This window comes from Leptopilina boulardi, unplaced genomic scaffold (genome assembly GCF_019393585.1).
Source record: "Leptopilina boulardi isolate dan_hultmark-lab unplaced genomic scaffold, ZJU_Lbou_2.1 LbouV2_121, whole genome shotgun sequence".
NCBI classification, from domain to species: domain Eukaryota; kingdom Metazoa; phylum Arthropoda; class Insecta; order Hymenoptera; family Figitidae; genus Leptopilina; species Leptopilina boulardi.
In genome coordinates, this window is record NW_026137665.1 from 3,149,474 (window position 1) to 3,161,742 (window position 12,269).

The window sequence follows — 12,269 nt, forward strand, 5'->3', positions numbered from 1 at the left end:
GGTTACAAGTCTAACTCCTATTGAACACATCACGCGAGCATGAGAATGAACATGTGTCATCAGCAATACACATAATTTTAATCGTATTTGTACACTAATAGCAAAGATTTACCGATATCGGGAATATAATATAGCTCCGCGCTCACAATTAAAGATTCATACAGCTGCGTATCTATATAATATGTTTTACTAAATGTGGATATATATTACAATTCATATATATATATATAAATTCGTGACCTCGGTATTCGAGCACGATATCGTAATCATAGACGATTTTCGCCTTGCCGAAGAAGGGGTCGAAGGCAAATTACCGAATGCAAAAGCGGAAAGCCTACTGCATTGCGACGATAGAATCGGGAGTTATTCTTAAAGGGTATATATGTATGCGTGTGTGTGTGAGAGAGTATATGGGAGTTACTCAAAACAGATTCTCAACGACTTGCCTCTGGCTGCAAATTCGTTGGAAGTAATCAATATTATAAGATATGTATATATACGCGTGGGTGTAGGCAAACACTGTGTACACGTGCATTGTTACGTGCCGACGGTCCGAATGGGACAGAAGAGGGAAAGAGAAAGAGATAAAAGGGGGGATAGATGGTAGCGATGAGTGCGTCTCACTACATATGTGTATGTATTTTACATTCTGCATATGTGTGTGTGTTGGGGAAGAGCTGCTGGACAGTATTGCATGAGGAAGGAAAGGGGTGGACAGCCGGACAAACAAACCCCTTTGCTGCTTCATTTCTGCCCGTCTGGCCAGACATCCGACCCTTCTCGTCAACTTGGTCATTCTCGTCACTATTACCATCTTCTCCTTTACTTCATACTTGAATCTCTATTACTGTCGTTGACAATTAATTATTCTTCTTACACTGTATCATTTTAAAGATTACCATATAGCAGAAGTTTTACTACAACTCAGATATTGTAGTTTTAGTAAATTTTAAATTTAAAGGGGAATTAAAATTTTTATAATAAGATGTTTTTCCTAACTCACAAACTTACTCATATACGCCATAAGTGTGCATTTGTTAATAACAAATCTTTTAATCACAAACCTAAAATTATTAACACAACAATATTTTTATATTTATTTTTTAGGCTGTACATTTTAAATTTAAAGGAGAATTAAAATTTTACAATAATGTATTTTTCCTAATCCACAAAGTAACTCACAGAAAAACAGTTTACTTAAATTCCATATCACAACCTTAAGGAATTTAAGGTGTGATGTGAGTCAGTTCACTCTACATGAAAGTCAGTATCAAGGCGATAACCTTAAATTTCGTTCCATGTAGCGACTGAAAGTTAGCTACTGTCGGTAACAAATTATGACGTAAATTACTGAAATGTATTATATTTAAATTTATTTTCAAATAGGTATAGTTTATTGTTTAACATTTTATAACTAATTTAAAATTAAAATTTTACAATTCACTGTTTTTAATTAAAAAATTATTATTTTATGTAAATTATTATTTTATTTTTAAGATTTTAATAAAATTATTAAATATTGCAAAATATTGAAGGGTTTATTAAATTTATTTTATAACAGCGTAATTAGGGCGTTAAAATTAATAGTTAATAATTATTTTGAAACACATTTACAAAATAATTTTTTTGTACAAAAAATTTTTATATTAACAAATATATCAATAATTAAAAGGTTAACCTATATAAAATTAGAGGAAATGAATAAAATGAAACAAAAATATTTGTTGACTGTTTATTTTTTTTAACAGAACGCCGAAATTATAAATCAAATGTATAATAACATTTTAAATTTTTCTTTACAATAATACAATTGGCTAATTTTCACAGTAAATTTTAACATTTAATACAATTTTAACATTCATAAACATTCATAAACACAATCACATACACGTGCCACTCACGCTTGCGCCTAGGCACAGAATGACTTTCCGTTCAACTTGGATGAATTTCAGTTCTTAAAGTAACAAATTATATGGATATATAAGATACTTACTTTATGTAAGTTACAGTAACTTATTTTCAGTTACTACATTAATTTAAGGCTAGAATGAATGTAAGTGTATTTAAATTTTAAGTAAAATGTTTTAGTGTGCTCACATGATATAATTCTTTCAAACCGTATCCATGTTACTTTGCAAATTTCAAAGTTGCAAAATAATATAATAATAATAATAAATTTAAAAATTAAATTTTTTCAATCATTTTAGTATTATAAATATTTTTATATTTTTTAGGCCATACATTTTAAATTTAAAGGAGAACTAAAATTTTATAATAAGGTGTTTTTCCTAACTCACAAAATGACTCACATGCCATATAAGCGCACATGAGCACGAAACATTGAACAATTTAATTGTTAACAACAAATCTTTCTATAACAATACAAAAATTTTATAAATTGAATAATAAAAATTCTAGAAAGAATATATAATAATCTTAATTTTATTGGATTTTTATTTCATAAAATATGCAAGAAAGTAGAAATAAGATAATTGTCATTAAAATTGCAATTTCGTCTAGAAACTATAAAGTAAGTTAATCTCGTATTTGCACCCCATTCATTCTCCTCAATGCCGCATGCCATGCTGATTTTCGCGACAGTTTGTTATCGAAGCTTTTGAGATTATACAAATGAGATTGAGGAATCAGAGGATGGTACACCAGCTTTTCGCTAAAATGAGAAACGATTCTAATTCTATAGTTTTGAGAAGCATCTCTATATATTATATATACATTTACAAAAATTTAAATTTAAGTGTTTAATTTAATTTCCTTCATCATTATTATTATTAACCATATTCGTTAAAGTTGCATACATCAATTTATATTCAACTTTTAATATAATTTCAAAGATTTGACAGCATAAAATTATTACTAATTAAAAATAAAAAAAAGCTAGTCTCACAATATTGAAATCAATATTCCTTATTTATATATATATATGTATATCAATCAAAAATATCAAATTTATTTTTCACGATTTTTATTGTCGTTAAATTTAATACCAAATGTCTGAGCGATTTGATTAGTATATGTAAATGTCAGTGGATTAAAGAAATAAAATAAATTAATTTTAATGTGATTGAAATTGTATAATGTGCATATTCATATTTTAAAATTTAAAGAAGAATAAGTGAATTTAAAAATTTATAATTTGTTCCCTTATATAATTATAAAAGCTGAGATTTTAAGGTTACATTTTCATAAGATTTTTAATTTTTTCAAAACCATACGTGTTTTATTGAACATAATAAATTAATCCAACACTATATAAAATTTTAAAAATAACATGCTTTGTATAATTAAGGAGGTTATGTTAATTGATTTTAACATTAAACACATCCGCCTTTTGATCTAAGAACTTCAAATGTTTCCTTGAATTTTGACGTTATGTTTGCCCACTTTACTCTAAAATTTAACTAATTTTGAGGTTATGTTTGCCAATTTTAATCTCAAACCTAGCGGTCTTTTGACTTATGACCTGTTCACAGCTAAAATATTAACAAACCTGAAAACATAATCTCAAAATTAGGTGATAAGTAAAACAGCAAACATAACCTTCAATTTTGAATACATGTCAAATATTAAGATTAAGAGGACCTTAGTTTTGAGGTTAAAATCGGTTAATATAACCTCAAAATTAAGTAAATTTCTAGGTCAAGAGGCCGCTAGGTTTGATTTTACAATCAGGGACAAAATAAAAATATAAATTCTTATAACAGCGATGGCGGTGAGATCTTTTTTGTAAAATATTTTAATATTCTTTTAGAGAAAACCCGATTCAAATTAATGAAATTCATATGATTTTTGTGAATTTTGCAATAGTATATGAGTAAATTTTCATAAAAATAAATCAACCAATTTTTAACAATTTTTATAATCAATAATGCGGAAAATTGATATATTTAATGAAACTAATTCATTTTCCGATTAGATGAGTTTGCAAATATTGTGGATTTTATAAAATAGATTGGGATTATATAGTATTAACTTTAAGAAATTAATCGATAAAATTATTAATTTCTACATAGTATATTAATTTTGTTTTCTCTAAAAGTATAACTGTATATATAGTGTGAAAATAAATTATTAATTTATATTTTAATTAAAATATTATTTATTTTATTTGTTTCAGGTCAGTCATGAATTATTCATCAATTTCTCAAGTTCAATAAAAAAAAAAAGAAAAAAAAATGGCATGTTGATGTAAGTTAAAACATTTTAAAGACAATTTATACTTTCAATTTTTGCCTCGAAGAGATCGTTTGTCATTGTCACACGCGCTGTTTATTCGCGTAACGTCTCCTGAAAAATGTGACGTATTTCAGACAACCGAGAAACTTTATAACTTTTTGATATTTGAATATTCATATTCAATTACTTTTGATATTAATTTTTACTTTAGTGAAAAATTTTAATTAAAAGAAAAAAAAATAAGGGACGAAACTACAATAGGACGCTTACTTTTAGCCGTTTTTTGGTAACTTTTTTTGAAAGGAATAAAATTATTCAAGTGAAACACAATAATGACATTATGTTGTACATATATTTAGCTGTCTCTCATAATTTTTTTTTAAGTATTTTTTTGAATAGCCCAAGTTAGTAGCTATTGTTTCCCGTGTAGAAATGTCCCTAAGCTTCCCAACGTGATAATAATGGATTCCGACTAGAACCGCGCTAGAAAATCTAGCCTAGAAAAGTCGTACTCGAACCTGATTAGATTTTTGTGAAAAATTCAGACTAGAAATATCTGCTGAGATCCCGTTTGAATTCTAGAAAGGCAATTCAAACTAGAAAAATCTGATTAAGCCTTTTACTAAATTCTAGCCAGAAATACCTCGAATCGGACTTAGATTATTTTTCGATGTTTTCTTTATTTAAAATATGAACTTAATTATGTTCAATAAGAAACACAAATATTTTTAAAATATTCGTTTTAGAAATAATAAAAAAAAAGAATAAATATTAATAATAATAAATTATAATAATAATATTATTAAATAAATTAAATTTATTATTAAATACCACCGAGTGATAGAATCAAAATAATATTATTAATAAATTACATTATTATATATAGTTTCACTTTTTATTTAATTTAAAAATAATATTTAAATTTAAATCGAAAATATCGAAATCGATGTATCGAAGTTTTCAATATATCGATGTTCCATCGTCGAGAATGATGACATTAATGGTGCAAGTGCACATGTCATTTTGTGTGAACCTGAATTTTATTGTTCTTTTGTTAATTAATAATGGAAAATAATGAGAGGAAAAAAAGCAATCGGGAATGCGTAGCAAACAATATCTTGAGGTGAAATTCGTACGCGTTGAATTAAATAGAATGCAATATGTTCAAGAGCAAGTTATGGATATTAACAATTTAGATGACTCAAATCACTTATTTTCTTTATCAGAAGGTAAATACTAACATAATATTATCAATTTAAGAATATTTGAAATTAAGCCAACAAACATGAAATATGTACTTAGAATATTAAAAGTAAAAAATATATTGATTGGTTTTCTAACCTCAAATTTTGTCTTTATGTTAATATCATTATTGCAAATTTTTAATTTTTACTATGATTATTCCAATTTCTTCAGGTAATATTATGATTTCTAACTTTTTTATTTATAATTCTGGTTAAAATTTGTGTTAGTACTGTTTGGAGGTTAGGAAGTTCAATTAAACTTCACGGCAATAATAAATAGCATAACGGGCGTTTTTAACTCTACAATTTCAAAAACACACACGGAAGAAAGGACGTTGGATCTTTATATAAATATGTTTTTTGGACTTATTAAATATTTATTAATTTTTATTTAATAATAATCGATTAAAGGGAGCTAATAGGGTTCTAGCGAGAACCCTTTACTTCTGGTAGGGAAATCGCAGGGATATCCCTGCTAGATCCCTACCAACATTCCTCGCTGGCGTCGATCGTGACGAAAAATGCCGGGTCCCGCCTAGAATTTCCCTTCCGGAACCCATCTGGCATTATGGACAGCGAGGTTCCTTAATTAAAATCTAACTCAAATTTCTGCACGGGTTCTGAAGCTGCGCCGTCTGAGTATATGATTGCTGTATACAGTGTGGAGTCCACAAATTCGATTTAAAAGCAAAAAAAATGAAGATTCTTCAAATTTTTTACATATTTTATTATTAATTGATACTTTTAACTGTATAATATGGTTTCCTTCCTTAATCAAAAAAATTAATTATTTAAAATCTTTTATGTGCAATGCTTTTTAATAACTCATAGTTTACTGTCTATATATATACATATATGGGGTAATTTAAAATTTAATGACTTTTAATATAAAGAAAAAATTCACATATGTGCGCAAAATTATAGAAAATGCCTTATAGATATTTACATGTGTGTCTATATGTGTGTACGCTAAAAAAAAAAAGTATATATAGTATGTTGCCGAGGTAATTACCTCTAATCGTACACGTGAATTTTCATTTCTACGCACAATTTCTGATTACATTCGTGGCGCTATTCATTGCCCGTTTGCCTGGACCAGCCACCAGTTGCAGAACATAGGTATTCTGCTAATTAAAATGTACCTGAAGCCGTATTATTACAGGGAGAGAATATTATAGTAGTACGCGAGAATTAGATACATATACGCAAGTGCGTGTCACACTCATTTCGGAAATTTGCAAACCACTTTGCATTACTATTATATTACATTTAATAATAACGTACTAATATATATATATATATTGACTTTATAGATAGAGAGAGGGTTGTGAATAGTTGTATGTGCGGAAAGAGGCAAGATGGCCGTATTCGAGACTTATTAGATAAATGCCTTAATAACAATTGGCCATAAACTAGTTTCAGCAGCTCAGACTACCGAACGTTCGCTTGGTATTACCGCGATATTATTCGTCGTCGGAGTGGAAGGAGGGAAGTATGGGTGAGGTCGGAGGTCGCTTCATTCCCCCATATCGCTTCGAGGGGGTTTCGGATGAACGCTCATGATATTGCTCGCGTTATTGAGCGTGTTAATTGTTTTTCCTTTCGTGCGAAATTTTTTTTTTTTTTTTTGTTTAAAAAAAAAAAAGAACTTGGTGGAAAAATGCTCGCCTACATACAGCTTTTTAATTTACTACATACACGTTATTAGATATCATCGATATAACTTCTTTCTCTTTCTCTCCAATATATCGACTTGAATCGCTTAACCAATCATTCGGGATCTGTTTATGGATATAATCCCATATACAAGTGAATTTTTTTTTTCTGAAAATTAAACAATTAAAATAGGCTATTAAAAATTAAATTTTTTTTACATAATACAGAATGTTTTTAATTGAAGTTTAAATTATATTTTTCAGGTCATATTTTTTTTATTTAAAGGAGAATTAAAATTTTATAATAAGGTGTTTTTCCTACCTCACGAAACATTGAACAATTGTTACCAAAAAAATCCTCCAAGATCAAAAAATTTCTAACACAACAACACTATTTTTCCGTTTTTAAAAATTTTTTGAATAAGTTATAAATATTTTATTTCTAAGAAGGCCCTAAAAAATTCTCCACCAGAAACGATCCTTAAAAGTTAAAAATAAATCTACTTTCATTTTTTAAACATTACAAACAATTTCTGTTAGTTAAAAATTACTATCTTCTTATACTTTGGTTTTTCCTTCGAAAGAATATACGCTTATTTTGCTAGTTACATTATAATTCTTAATAAATAAAAAAAAGGAAGACAATTTTTTGCTCAATTAACTTTATGGACATATTTCCACCCTCATAATTTTTTGTTTTTACGGTGACACTGTCTTGTTATTCATTTCTCATTCCCGCGTTCGAGTTTCATTTGCTCTCCTTCTCTCTCAGTGGTCGAGTCACGATCAACACAAACCAACAGCAAATGGATATATACACAACAAGCGAGTTGAGCTTACCGTTTAAACGGTCCTCTCACCACTCTCTCTCTCTCTCTCTTTCTCTCTTCATTTCGCAGTACTTTTCGTCTCCACTTATTTCGTGTTAATTCACCCCTCAAGACCGCTTATATTGAGACTCCTACTTTCCAAGCTGGTTAGCTTTTTTTCTCACGTGCCGCCAAGTCGTTCTTGTTAAGCGGTTGAGGGCGGACTCGTTAAATTCATTGACTGACGAAAATACCCTCAGAATTCCCAGAAGTGTCTTCAACCAATCTTACCTCATGGGACCAAAAATCACATCACTAAGAAATAAAATAAAAAATAGTTGGGAGTGCATATTATAGTTAATTCAAAAAAAAAAAAATTTCATCTGATTGTTCCTTTAAAATTTTATTATCCTTTGTAATTTCAGTCATGAAGAAAAAGAATAGTAGATGATACTTCTTTCTTTATAGCCAGTAATTATGTAAATGGAATTACAATTTAGAAAAATGATTTTAAATATTTAGGAATACACTCCCAATCAAAAATTTACTAATGGCGCAGTACTGGCGCAGTACTGACAAGTGTTGGCGCAGTACTGGCACCCAGTATTGGCGCCAGAGTTGGCGTAAAATTGGTATGATAACATTTTACCAGTATTGGCTGCCAGAGTTGGCACCAGTACTGGTAACCACTACTGGTTCAGTACTGGCTGAGTACTGGCAGTTTTGTAATTTATTGTATACGAAAAGAAAGCTTTAACTATAAGTGAGATAAGTTTCACTGCAATAGTAAAATTTCTGCTCCAGGTAATACTTTTTTAAATCAGTCAACTAACTAATTAATATTTTATTATATATAAAATCGAAAACACCAAGAATTTTTATTCTTTATTAAGTATAATATATATATTGCAAATTATTATTTAAAAAAATCAAAAAATAAATATAAAAATATGTTTATTATAAAACCAATGTTTTTATAATACATAAAAACAGTTCAGTAAAAATAAAAATGTTTATAAAATAATTATAATGTATATAATTATACAATTAGCTATTTAATTATTTTATTATTCACTTTAATTATTTGCATCAAAATAAATTTTTGAAAAACTTTTTTAAGATAATAAAAGTTGTTTTTTAATTTTTAACAAGTGTTGTCAAGAAAATTTTTTAAAATTTTTATTTCAAAAATTATTAATTTTTTTATAAAAGAATTTAATTTATTTTTAGTTTGATCGTTTAAAATTTTGGTTGGTTTATTGCATATCTGAAAACAATAAAAAAAACTTGCAAAATGTTTTGAAATTAGTCTCAGAAAACTTTTTGTTTAAATAATTTTACCGATAAAAAAGGAAAATAAAATACCTTTTAATTTTTAAAAATAAAATCAAAGTGAAAAAATTTTTATAAACAAAATATTTAAACAAAAAGATTCATCAGGTTCACTCTAGAACTTTTTGTAAACTAGTATTAATCAAAAAGAAAATCTATTTTAGCCAGTACTGGCTCAATATCGGCTCAGTACTGGTTTGACAGTACTGGGAGGGTGGTACTGCACCAGTACTGATACAATGAAAATACCAGTACTGGTTCAGTACATACTGCCCAGCCTCGGCAGCCAATACTCAACCAGTACTGCGCCAGTAGTCAACTCTGGTATAATACTGAAATTTTTGGTTGGGCTGCTTTGCGCACCGTAGAGAGCGAGTACTTACAACACTCTTACTGTTAATATTTTCTTGATATTTATGCCCTATCGACAAATAACTAGACAATATCAAAAGAAAATAATTTTGTTATACTGAAAAAATTAAAATGCGATAGTTATCTTTAGGGGAGAGGGGGGCAAAGCCGCTATGCGGGGCAAAGGCGTATTTCAAAATATCTTCATTCTTTCTAATCTATTACCATTTTCGTTAACAGTTTATTATTAATATGATTAAAGCAATAGATTGGAAAAGAAACAGCTAAAAAATATTAAATATATTAGGAAATATAATATAAAAATAGTGTTTGCAAGGAAGAGATGAAAAATTCGTTGATCGAAGATTCAAATTTAAAAAATTGTTTTAAGCACTTACGTCTTAAATACTTTTTGCTTGAATAAATGAAACATTTATCTACACGATCTGCATGAAATTTAGGTTTTATTTTTTATTTAAATAAATTAAATTTTAAAAATAAAAAATGTATGTCATTGGGGGCAAAGCCGTTTAAAAACTGTTTCGTAAAAACAGTTGAAAATGAAAATCTGCATTACCTTCATATTTGAAGTTTTTCTAACTTCACCTGAATCAAGTGTCAACAAATATTAACCTGATTTTTTAATCAAAACATGTAAGTATTTTTTCGTGATTTCTTATTGTTATTTATATTTTGAATATAAATATATATTTTTTATAACTGTAGTTTTATTAAATTAAAATTAATAAATTAATATTAAATAAAATAATAAATTAAATAATTGTTTTTATTTATTTTCAAAAATTACATATATTTCAATTTAATTATTTTTTATTATTATTGTTATTATCTTACATTACCTATATTATTATGTTACATTATTTCACAAAATCAAATAAAATAAAGGAAATTAGTTATTTTTATGTAAAAAATCTGTGTTTATTATATAATATATTAAAATAGTATTAATTTAAAAATAATATTTCATTTAGAACATAAATTAATTTATTAGTATTCAAATTTATTATTAACATTAAAAAAATGATAAAATGTTAATATAATATTAATATTTCATAATATTTTCGCGCCGTTATTTAAATTATTTTTGAATTTGAACAGTCGGTAAAGTAGACTTTTCAACGAAAAAGTGAAGTTTTGAATTCAAAATGTGAGGTTAAAAGTACAAGTATTGATATTTTTTATAAAATAACTTAAAACTCTTTAAAAAAATGTATAAAATACTTATGTTTCAAAGATATTAGGTCATTTACTGCAACTTCGTACAATTTTAACGGCTATAATTTTCTACCTTTAAAAAATAGAAGCAAAAACGTCGCTGCCCCGCCATACGGGGCAAAGTCGTTTTTTTTGCATCTCTTTGAAAATAATTAAATTAATTAATCAAGCTTATAATAAATTAAATAATAAATTAAACAATAAATTAACTAATTACTATTGAAATTTGTTATTAATTAGTTTTAGATGAAATAGAAAAAAAATGACGTCAATTGAAGGTGTAATAACAAAAATATTTATAAATAAATGTTACATCAGCGGCTTTGCCCCGCTCTCCCCTATGTATTATTCACAGATATGGTCACTCTCACGTTCCTCGCGTGCTATATTCTTCCAACCATATTTGTCTCTCTGAAAATGTGCAAGCAAAAGTCCCGACAGGGAAAATACGGAAATCAAATATCTTTTTCTTTTCAATTGGCCAAAAAGAACAAAAAAAAAAAAACAGAAAAAAAAGGGCAGAGTCGTAACTTCGTAGCGAGCAAGAAAGCTCGCGCGACACGGTAAACAGGCGCATTTGCGACATAATTTTCTGTCACAACAATGGCTACTGGGCTATAAAAGGTTTAGCCACGAAGCGACCGTTGGTCCCGCGAACAATGAGAATGGTCGCTCCCGCCATAAATTGATTTGCGAAAGCGTTCCTGAAAAAAGCTTTTCGTACATATAGCCCCTTCACAACCCTACCTCGCCGTTGACTTTCTCTCGCTCTCTTTCTCTGAGCTTTTGAGCTTATACACAAAAATTACGTCGCAAAAGGATTGTATTTATGTTACATAATTATACACCACAAGCGCAGAGAGAGAGAGAAAGAGAGTGCACAACCGAGAAAAAGTTTTTCGCCGGCCGCGCTATGGCTGGGCTAATGAATAGAAATAATTCTCGCGAAATTGTGCTTTTCGGTAGTTTTCAATTAACACGCGGGCTGCACCCGTTGTGAATGGGGTTTTGAGTTCTCATTCGCGAGGGGAATATGCATTTTCCCAAGCTATAATTACGAATTTGAGTCAGAGAGAGAGAGAGAGAGAGAGAGAGAGAGTCGCGCATATTCGATGAAACTTATTTTGTGAAAGAGTTTCAATTGGGCTTATATATACATATATTTATAATAAATGTTCTTTGCACTCAACAGCTTTTGTGTATACATATATACAGAGTTAATTTTTTTCTTGAATTGGGTGTGATTCTCCGCATAGTGCAAAATTTCATGTTCCTTCATGGAACAAAATTTATTGTGGCAACCACAACTCTAATTCTAACCCGAGGCGAAATTTGAATCCTCTTTAGCTTCCCTTAGAACCTAAATAGGCCCTCTTTACGATCTTGTAGACTCCCGTAGGCCCTCCTTTGAATCCAAACGTGGAAGAAAGGTAAATTTGCGACTGGTT

At 28.5% G+C, this 12,269-nt stretch overlaps 1 protein-coding gene across 9 annotated transcripts in view; it reads left to right on the top strand.

The window, feature by feature from the left end:
* Window positions 1-12,269, top strand: part of LOC127285903 (forkhead box protein P1) — a 426,402-nt gene that overhangs the window by 109,830 nt on the left and 304,303 nt on the right. Inside the window, exon 2 of one of the 9 annotated variants that reach the window (XM_051312170.1) lies at window positions 4,136-4,206. The exons of the other annotated variants lie outside the window; for them this stretch is intronic. The gene's annotated coding sequence lies outside the window, so the exon portion shown is untranslated. The remainder of the gene's footprint in view (window positions 1-4,135; window positions 4,207-12,269) is intronic. 9 annotated transcript variants of the gene reach the window in all.